The sequence below is a fragment of the Oncorhynchus keta genome, chromosome 10, assembly GCF_023373465.1.
Source record: "Oncorhynchus keta strain PuntledgeMale-10-30-2019 chromosome 10, Oket_V2, whole genome shotgun sequence".
Taxonomy (NCBI): domain Eukaryota; kingdom Metazoa; phylum Chordata; class Actinopteri; order Salmoniformes; family Salmonidae; genus Oncorhynchus; species Oncorhynchus keta.
In genome coordinates this window covers 2,294,282-2,305,023 of record NC_068430.1, presented here as the reverse complement: position 1 = coordinate 2,305,023, position 10,742 = coordinate 2,294,282, and the positions used below count along the sequence as shown (strand labels likewise).

General features: G+C 44.6%; 1 pseudogene; it reads right to left on the bottom strand.

Moving 5' to 3' along the window:
- Positions 1-743: 743 nt before the first annotated feature.
- Positions 744-10,742, bottom strand: part of LOC118389597 (homeodomain-interacting protein kinase 1-like) — a 48,311-nt pseudogene continuing 38,312 nt past the window's right edge.

Genomic DNA, 10,742 nt, shown 5'->3' with positions numbered 1-10,742 from the left:
AAACCAGTTCAAATCAAATGAAATTTTATTTGTCACATACACATGGTTATCAGATGTTAATGCGAGTGTAGCGAAATGCTTGTGCTTCTAGTTCCGACAATGCAGTGATAACCAACAAGTAATCTAACTAACAATTCCAAAACTACTGTCTTATACACAGTGTAAGGGGATAAAGAATATGTACATAAGGATATATGAATGAGTGATGGTACAGAGCAGCATACAGTAGATGGTATCGAGTACAGTATATACATATGAGATGAGTATGTAGACAAAGTAAACAAAGTGGCATAGTTAAAGTGGCTAGTGATACATGTATTACATAAGGATGCAGTCGATGATGTAGAGTACAGTATATACGTATGCATATGAGATTAATAATGTAGGGTAAGTAACATTATATAAGGTAGCATTGTTTAAAGTGGCTAGTGATATATTTACAACATTTCCCATCAATCCCATTATTAAAGTGGCTGGAGTTGGGTCAGTGTCAATGACAGTGTGTTGGCAGCAGCCACTCAATGTTAGTGGTGGCTGTTTAACAGTCTGATGGCCTTGAGATAGAAGCTGTTTGATAGGAACCACTGCTGAACCAAATGCAGTAATGCTAATGTTAATTTTTTCCTCCTTCCTGTCTCCATCCCTACCTCACCCAGATCCATCACCATGGTGAAGCCGTGGGACTTATGCCCCTTCAGTGTGTGTGCAAATACGTCGGTATGAGGGGGCCATAGCCCTACTCGTCATCGCTCCCACCTCTTGCCCACCCCCTCTCTACATTCAGTATCATCTCTCATCATAAGTAGGGGTTCCAGCCGTCGAGGGCTGGGCTGGTATGCGCTGTAGGTGTCAGCACGTGGCGTGACACTAAGGGATCCAGTAGTAAACTGGTGCTGATAAGCTGCGGGAAGCCCCCCCCCCCACACCACCCCCAAAGAAGACTCCTTCCTGGTTCCTGCATCCCTCCGGACCAATCCCGAGGTACCGCAAGGGACGGTGGGTGGGGCATAGGTGGAGGGGTGGCCACGCACCAGGAGCTGGGAGGCAGAGACTAGAGCAGCGGATGCAGGGAAAGTGTATAGACTTGGGGCAGAGCTTAGAGAGGGCACTTCCTGGAAGGTGTAGTGGGAGGTGGGTCTGGGGGGTAGGTTGCCTGGTGACGCAGTTTACCGTGGGAACGGTTCTGGGACGAAGAGGACGAGACTACAGGCTGTACAAACAACAACATAATAGAAAATGTTATTGTCCATTACAATATTTCATACATCAAGCAACAAGACACAAATAGACAATAATATTGTACTAAACATTTCTATCTATACTTCTCTGAAGGTTGCACCCTCCAGAACATCCCTCATCCCACATCCACACTTTTGAGGTCTGGGGATAATAGATGTGTCGATTTTGGGGTGTAGTTACCCTATAATTCCACTGTGCACCAGTCAGAGACCTTGGTTAGTAGTATTTCTGTAGCGCTCATGTGTTTGCAGAGTTTGCTAAACAAATACCCACTGGAATGATGGAAATAATGATGATATCATTCTACCAGGTAAGCATAACCTACTTTGCTTTTCCATCTCTAGCAGAAGGTGGTCATTAGCATCACCGCTAACTGCTACACCGCTAACTGCTACAAAGTGTAGACATACTCTCACAGGACAGTTTATTAGGTACACCACCCCGTTTACGAAAATGGATCGCTCCTACAGACAGACAGAGACACACAGAGACTGAGACAGAGAGACAGAGACACACAGAGACTGAGACAGAGAGACAGAGACACACAGAGACTGAGACAGACAGACAGAGACACACAGAGACTGAGACAGAGAGACAGATGGAGACACACAGAGACTGAGACAGAGAGACAGATGGAGACACACAGAGACTGAGACAGAGAGACAGATGGAGACACACAGAGACTGAGACAGAGAGACAGATGGAGACACACAGAGACTGAGACAGAGAGACAGATGGAGACACACAGAGACTGAGACAGAGAGACAGATGGAGACACACAGAGACTGAGACAGAGAGACAGATGGAGACACACAGAGACTGAGACAGAGAGACAGATGGAGACACACAGAGACTGAGACAGAGAGACAGATGGAGACACACAGAGACTGAGACAGAGAGACAGATGGAGACACACAGAGACTGAGACAGAGAGACAGATGGAGACACACAGAGACTGAGACAGAGAGACAGATGGAGACACACAGAGACTGAGACAGAGAGACAGATGGAGACACACAGAGACTGAGACAGAGAGACAGAGACACACAGAGACTGAGACAGAGAGACAGAGACACACAGAGACTGAGACAGACAGACAGAGACACACAGAGACTGAGACAGAGAGACAGATGGAGACAGTCCTGTGTCTTTTTGAAAAAAAAGTATGATGATTCACTTTCTAATGAGTTCATTTTTATTAATATTGATGTTCTCTGTTTTAATAATGTCTGGATTCCGTGATTCTAGTTTTAAACTATGCAGTAATCAATAACAATGGTAATATTAACAAAAACATGAGAAATTAAAATAAAACGAGAAAGTTAGTAAGCATACTAATATTATATATATGTATACATACATACATACATACATACATACATACATTGATACATACATACATACATACACACACACACACACACACACACACACACACACACACACACACACACACACACACACACACACACACACACACACACACACACACACACACACACACACAGGGTCAGTACCATCTTAACAATGTACAGTGAGTGAGAGAGCCCTGTCACCTGTCTCAGTTGGCCGGGTCTTTACAGACGGTGCGACCACGGCCAGTGACTTGCCTCTAGACGTCCCTCGCTGGCCGTAGAGGAGTCGAAGTCGTGAACCGTCAAACAACTGATCACGTTAGTCCTCTGAGCCGGACCACAGCTGGTTCACAATCACACACATACATACATACATTAGACAGAGACAGTCAGCAGACACAAACAGACACAAACAGTCAACAGACACAAACAGTCGACAAACACAAACAGTCGACAGACACAAACAGTCGACAGACACAAACAGTCGACAGACACAAACAGTCGACAGACACAAACAGTCGACAGACACAAACAGTCCACAGACACAAACAGTCGACAGACACAAACAGTCCACAGACACAAACAGTCGACAGACTCAAACAGTCGACAGACACAAACAGTCGACAGACACAAACAGTCGACAGACACAAACAGTCGACAAACAGTCGACAAACAGTCGACAAACAGTCGACAAACAGTCAACAGACACAAACAGTCGACAAACAGTCGACAAACAGTCAACAGACACAAACAGTCGACAAACAGTCGACAAACAGTCGACAGACACAAACAGTCGGCAAACAGTCAACAGACACAAACAGTCGACAGACACAAACAGTCGGCAGACACAAACAGTCGACAGACACAAACAGTCGGCAAACAGTCAACAGACACAAACAGTCGACAGACACAAACAGACACAAACAGTCAACAGACACAAACAGTCGACAGACACAAACAGTCGGCAAACAGTCAACAGACACAAACAGTCGACAGACACAAACAGTCGGCAGACACAAACAGTCGACAGACACAAACAGTCGGCAAACAGTCAACAGACACAAACAGTCGACAGACACAAACAGTCGGCAAACAGTCAACAGACACAAACAGTCGACAGACACAAACAGTCCACAGACACAAACAGTCGACAGACACAAACAGTCCACAGACACAAACAGTCGACAGACACAAACAGTCGACAGACACAAACAGTCGACAGACACAAACAGTCCACAGACACAAACAGTCGACAGACACAAACAGTCGACAGACACAAACAGTCGGCAAACAGTCGACAGACACAAACAGTCCACAGACACAAACAGTCGACAGACACAAACAGTCGACAGACACAAACAGTCGACAGACACAAACAGTCCACAGACACAAACAGTCGACAGACACAAACAGTCCACAGACACAAACAGTCGACAGACACAAACAGTCGACAGGCACAAACAGTCCACAGACACAAACAGTCGGCAAACAGTCGACAAACAGTCGACAGACACAAACAGTCGACAGACACAAACAGTCCACAGACACAAACAGTCGGCAGACACAAACAGTCCACAGACACAAACAGTCCACAGACACAAACAGTCGACAGACACAAACAGTCGACAGACACAAACAGTCGACAGACACAAACAGTCCACAGACACAAACAGTCGACAGACACAAACAGTCCACAGACACAAACAGTCGACAGACACAAACAGTCGACAGGCACAAACAGTCCACAGACACAAACAGTCGACAGACACAAACAGTCCACAGACACAAACAGTCGGCAGACACAAACAGTCGGCAGACACAAACAGTCCACAGACACAAACAGTCGGCAAACACAAACAGTCGGCAAACACAAACAGTCGGCAGACACAAACAGTCGGCAGACACAAACAGTCGGCAGACACAAACAGTCGGCAGACACAAACAGTCGGCAGACACAAACAGTCGGCAGACACAAACAGTCCACAGACACAAACAGTCGGCAAACACAAACAGTCGGCAGACACAAACAGTCGGCAAACACAAACAGTCGACAGACACAAACAGTCGGCAAACACAAACAGTCGACAGGCACAAACAGTCGACAGACAAACAGTCGACAGACACAAACAGTCCACAGACACAAACAGTCCACAGACACAAACAGTCCACAGACACAAACAGTCCACAGACACAAACAGTCGGCAAACACAAACAGTCGACAGACACAAACAGTCGGCAAACAGTCGACAGCCACAAACAGTCGACAGACACAAACAGTCCACAGACACAAACAGTCGACAGACACAAACAGTCGACAGACACAAACAGTCAGCAAACAGTCGACAGACACAAACAGTCGGCAAACACAAACAGGCGGCAGACACAAACAGTCGGCAGACACAAACAGTCGACAGACACAAACAGTCGACAGACACAAACAGTCGACAAACACAAACAGTCAGCAAACACAAACAGTCGGCAAACACAAACAGTCGACAGACACAAACAGTCGGCAGGCACAAACAGTCGGCAAACAGTCGACAGACACAAACAGTCGACAGACACAAACAGTCGACAGACACAAACAGTCGACAGACACAAACAGTCGGCAAACAGTCGACAGACACAAACAGTCGACAGACACAAACAGTCGGCAGACACAAACAGTCGGCAGACACAAACAGTCGGCAAACACAAACAGTCGGCAAACACAAACAGTCGACAGACACAAACAGTCGGCAAACAGTCGACAGACACAAACAGTCGACAGACACAAACAGTCGACAGACACAAACAGTCGGCAGACACAAAGAGTCGACAGACACAAACAGTCGACAGACACAAACAGTCGGCAAACACAAACAGTCGGCAAACACAAACAGTCGACAGACACAAACAGTCGACAGACACAAACAGTCGGCAGACACAAACAGTCGACAGACACAAACAGTCGGCAAACACAAACAGTCGGCAAACACAAACAGTCGACAGACACAAACAGTCGGCAAACAGTCGACAGACACAAACAGTCGGCAAACAGTCGACAGACACAAACAGTCGACAGACACAAACAGTCGACAGACACAAACAGTCGGCAAACAGTCGACAGACACAAACAGTCGACAGACACAAACAGTCCACAGACACAAACAGTCGGCAGACACAAACAGTCAACAGACACAAACAGTCGGCAGACACAAACAGTCGGCAGACACAAACAGTCGACAGACACAAACAGTCAACAGACACAAACAGTCGACAGACACAAACAGTCGGCAAACAGTCGGCAGACACAAACAGTCAACAGACACAAACAGTCGGCAGACACAAACAGTCGGCAGACACAAACAGTCGGCAGACACAAACAGTCGACAGACACAAACAGTCGACAGACACAAACAGTCGACAGACACAAACAGTCGGCAAACAGTCGGCAGACACAAACAGTCAACAGACACAAACAGTCGGCAGACACAAACAGTCGGCAGACACAAACAGTCGGCAGACACAAACAGTCGACAGACACAAACAGTCGGCAGACACAAACAGTCGACAGACACAAACAGTCAACAGACACAAACAGTCGACAGACACAAACAGTCGACAGACTCAAACAGTCGACAGACAGTCGACAGACACAAACAGTCGGCAAACAGTCGACAAACAGTCGACAGACACAAACAGTCGGCAAACAGTCGACAAACAGTCGACAGACACAAACAGTCGACAGACACAAACAGTCGACAGACACAAACAGTCAACAGACACAAACAGTCGACAGGCAAACAGTCGACAGACACAAACAGTCCACAGACACAAACAGTCGACAGACACAAACAGTCGACAGACACAAACAGTCGACAGACACAAACAGTCCACAGACACAAACAGTCGACAGACACAAACAGTCCACAGACACAAACAGTCGACAGACACAAACAGTCGACAGGCACAAACAGTCCACAGACACAAACAGTCGACAGACACAAACAGTCGACAGACACAAACAGTCGGCAGACACAAACAGTCGACAGACACAAACAGTCGACAGACACAAACAGTCGACAGACACAAACAGTCGACAGACAAACAGTCGACAGACACAAACAGTCGACAGACACAAACAGTCCACAGACACAAACAGTCCACAGACACAAACAGTCGACAGACACAAACAGTCGACAGACACAAACAGTCGACAGACACAAACAGTCGGCAAACACAAACAGTCGACAGACACAAACAGTCGACAGACACAAACAGTCGGCAAACAGTCGACAGACACAAACAGTCGACAGACACAAACAGTCCACAGACACAAACAGTCGACAGACACAAACAGTCGACAGACACAAACAGTCAGCAAACAGTCGACAGACACAAACAGTCGGCAAACACAAACAGGCGGCAGACACAAACAGTCGGCAGACACAAACAGTCGACAGACACAAACAGTCGACAGACACAAACAGTCGGCAAACACAAACAGTCAGCAAACACAAACAGTCGGCAAACACAAACAGTCGACAGACACAAACAGTCGGCAGGCACAAACAGTCGGCAAACAGTCGACAGACACAAACAGTCGACAGACACAAACAGTCGACAGACACAAACAGTCGACAGACACAAACAGTCGGCAAACAGTCGACAGACACAAACAGTCGACAGACACAAACAGTCGGCAGACACAAACAGTCGGCAGACACAAACAGTCGGCAAACACAAACAGTCGGCAAACACAAACAGTCGACAGACACAAACAGTCGGCAAACAGTCGACAGACACAAACAGTCGACAGACACAAACAGTCGACAGACACAAACAGTCGGCAGACACAAAGAGTCGACAGACACAAACAGTCGACAGACACAAACAGTCGGCAAACACAAACAGTCGGCAAACACAAACAGTCGACAGACACAAACAGTCGACAGACACAAACAGTCGGCAGACACAAACAGTCGACAGACACAAACAGTCGGCAAACACAAACAGTCGACAGACACAAACAGTCGGCAAACAGTCGACAGACACAAACAGTCGGCAAACAGTCGACAGACACAAACAGTCGACAGACACAAACAGTCGACAGACACAAACAGTCGGCAAACAGTCGACAGACACAAACAGTCGACAGACACAAACAGTCCACAGACACAAACAGTCGGCAGACACAAACAGTCAACAGACACAAACAGTCGGCAGACACAAACAGTCGGCAGACACAAACAGTCGACAGACACAAACAGTCAACAGACACAAACAGTCGACAGACACAAACAGTCGGCAAACAGTCGGCAGACACAAACAGTCAACAGACACAAACAGTCGGCAGACACAAACAGTCGGCAGACACAAACAGTCGGCAGACACAAACAGTCGACAGACACAAACAGTCGACAGACACAAACAGTCGACAGACACAAACAGTCGGCAAACAGTCGGCAGACACAAACAGTCAACAGACACAAACAGTCGGCAGACACAAACAGTCGGCAGACACAAACAGTCGGCAGACACAAACAGTCGACAGACACAAACAGTCGGCAGACACAAACAGTCGACAGACACAAACAGTCAACAGACACAAACAGTCGACAGACACAAACAGTCGACAGACACAAACAGTCGACAGACACAAACAGTCGGCAAACAGTCGACAAACAGTCGACAGACACAAACAGTCGGCAAACAGTCGACAAACAGTCGACAGACACAAACAGTCGACAGACACAAACAGTCGACAGACACAAACAGTCAACAGACACAAACAGTCGACAGACAAACAGTCGACAGACACAAACAGTCGACAGACACAAACAGTCGACAGACACAAACAGTCGACAGACACAAACAGTCGGCAGACACAAACAGTCGACAGACACAAACAGTCGGCAGACACAAACAGTCGACAGACACAAACAGTCGACAGACACAAACAGTCGACAGACACAAACAGTCGACAGACACAAACAGTCGGCAGACACAAACAGTCGACAGAAACAAACAGTCGGCAGACACAAACAGTCGACAGACACAAACAGTCGACAGACACAAACAGTCGACAGACACAAACAGTCGACAGACACAAACAGTCGACAGACACGTTATATACCAACAAGAAAACAAGACAGATGGTAGATGTATGTATATTGGTGGTGGATAGGATCATCATTTCTGAGTCCGTATTCACATCAGCAGTTTCTACAGGGTTTCATACGTTTAGAGATTTAAATACAGAAACACAAAGTATGTTTCCTGATCTCTCTCATATTTCTCAGATATAGAACAGACACTTAAGAACAAATTTTATTTAGATATTTTGTTACATGTCGTGAATCTGTTATTCAATGTGTTTCTATTGGCTAATAGCAGTAAGGACTATCTGTTATTCAATGTGTTTCTATGGGCTTATAGCAGTAAGGACTGTCTGTTATTCAATGTGTTTCTATGGGCTTATAGCAGTAAGGACTATCTGTTATTCAATGTGTTTCTAATAGCAGTAAGGACTATCTGTTATTCAATGTGTTTCTATGGGCTTATAGCAGTAAGGACTGTCTGTTATTCAATGTGTTTCTATGGGCTAATAGCAGTAAGGACTATCTGTTATTCAATGTGTTTCTATTGGCTAATAGTAGTAAGGACTATCTGTTATTCAATGTGTTTCTATGGGCTAATAGCAGTAAGGACTGTCTGTTATTCAATGTGTTTCTATGGGCTTATAGCAGTAAGGACTATCTGTTATTCAATGTGTTTCTAATAGCAGTAAGGACTATCTGTTATTCAATGTGTTTCTATTAGCTAATAGCAGTAAGGACTATCTGTTATTCAATGTGTTTCTATGGGCTAATAGCAGTAAGGACTATCTGTTATTCAATGTGTTTCTATGGGCTAATAGCAGTAAGGACTATCTGTTATTCAATGTGTTTCTATGGGCTAATAGCAGTAAGGACTATCTGTTATTCAATGTGTTTCTATGGGCTAATAGCAGTAAGGACTATCTGTTATTCAATGTGTTTCTATGGGCTAATAGCAGTAAGGACTATCTGTTATTCAATGTGTTTCTATTGGCTAATAGTAGTAAGGACTATCTGTTATTCAATGTGTTTCTATGGGCTAATAGCAGTAAGGACTGTCTGTTATTCAATGTGTTTCTATGGGCTTATAGCAGTAAGGACTATCTGTTATTCAATGTGTTTCTAATAGCAGTAAGGACTATCTGTTATTCAATGTGTTTCTATTAGCTAATAGCAGTAAGGACTATCTGTTATTCAATGTGTTTCTATGGGCTAATAGCAGTAAGGACTATCTGTTATTCAATGTGTTTCTATGGGCTAATAGTAGTAAGGACTATCTGTTATTCAATGTGTTTCTATGGGCTAATAGCAGTAAGGACTATCTGTTATTCAATGTGTTTCTATGGGCTAATAGCAGTAAGGACTATCTGTTATTCAATGTGTTTCTATGGGCTAATAGCAGTAAGGACTATCTGTTATTCAATGTGTTTCTATGGGCTAATAGTAGTAAGGACTATCTGTTATTCAATGTGTTTCTATGGGCTAATAGTAGTAAGGACTATCTGTTATTCAATATGTTTCTATGGGCTAATAGCAGTAAGGACTCTCTGTTATTCAATGTGTTTCTATGGGCTAATAGTAGTAAGGACTATCTGTTATTCAATGTGTTTCTAATAGTAGTAAGGACTATCTGTTATTCAATGTGTTTCTAATAGCAGTAAGGACTATCTGTTATTCAATGTGTTTCTATTGGCTAATAGTAGTAAGGACTATCTGTTATTCAATGTGTTTCTATTGGCTAATAGCAGTAAGGACTATCTGTTATTCAATGTGTTTCTATTGGCTCATAGTAGTAAGGACTATCTGTTATTCAATGTGTTTCTATTGGCTAATAGCAGTAAGGACTATCTGTTATTCAATGTGTTTCTATTGGCTAATAGCGGTAAGGCCAAATTAAAATGTTTCATAAAATACATTTCTATATTCCTTAAGGGATCCTAAAATTCCAAAGCAAATTGCTGAATTATCCTTGGTATGAATATACTTTGACTCTACAGGGTTAAAAGCCTTGTACATTTGTGGATGACCTATGCTCCTCACAGAGTAAAAGGTTTGAAGTCAAGTAACA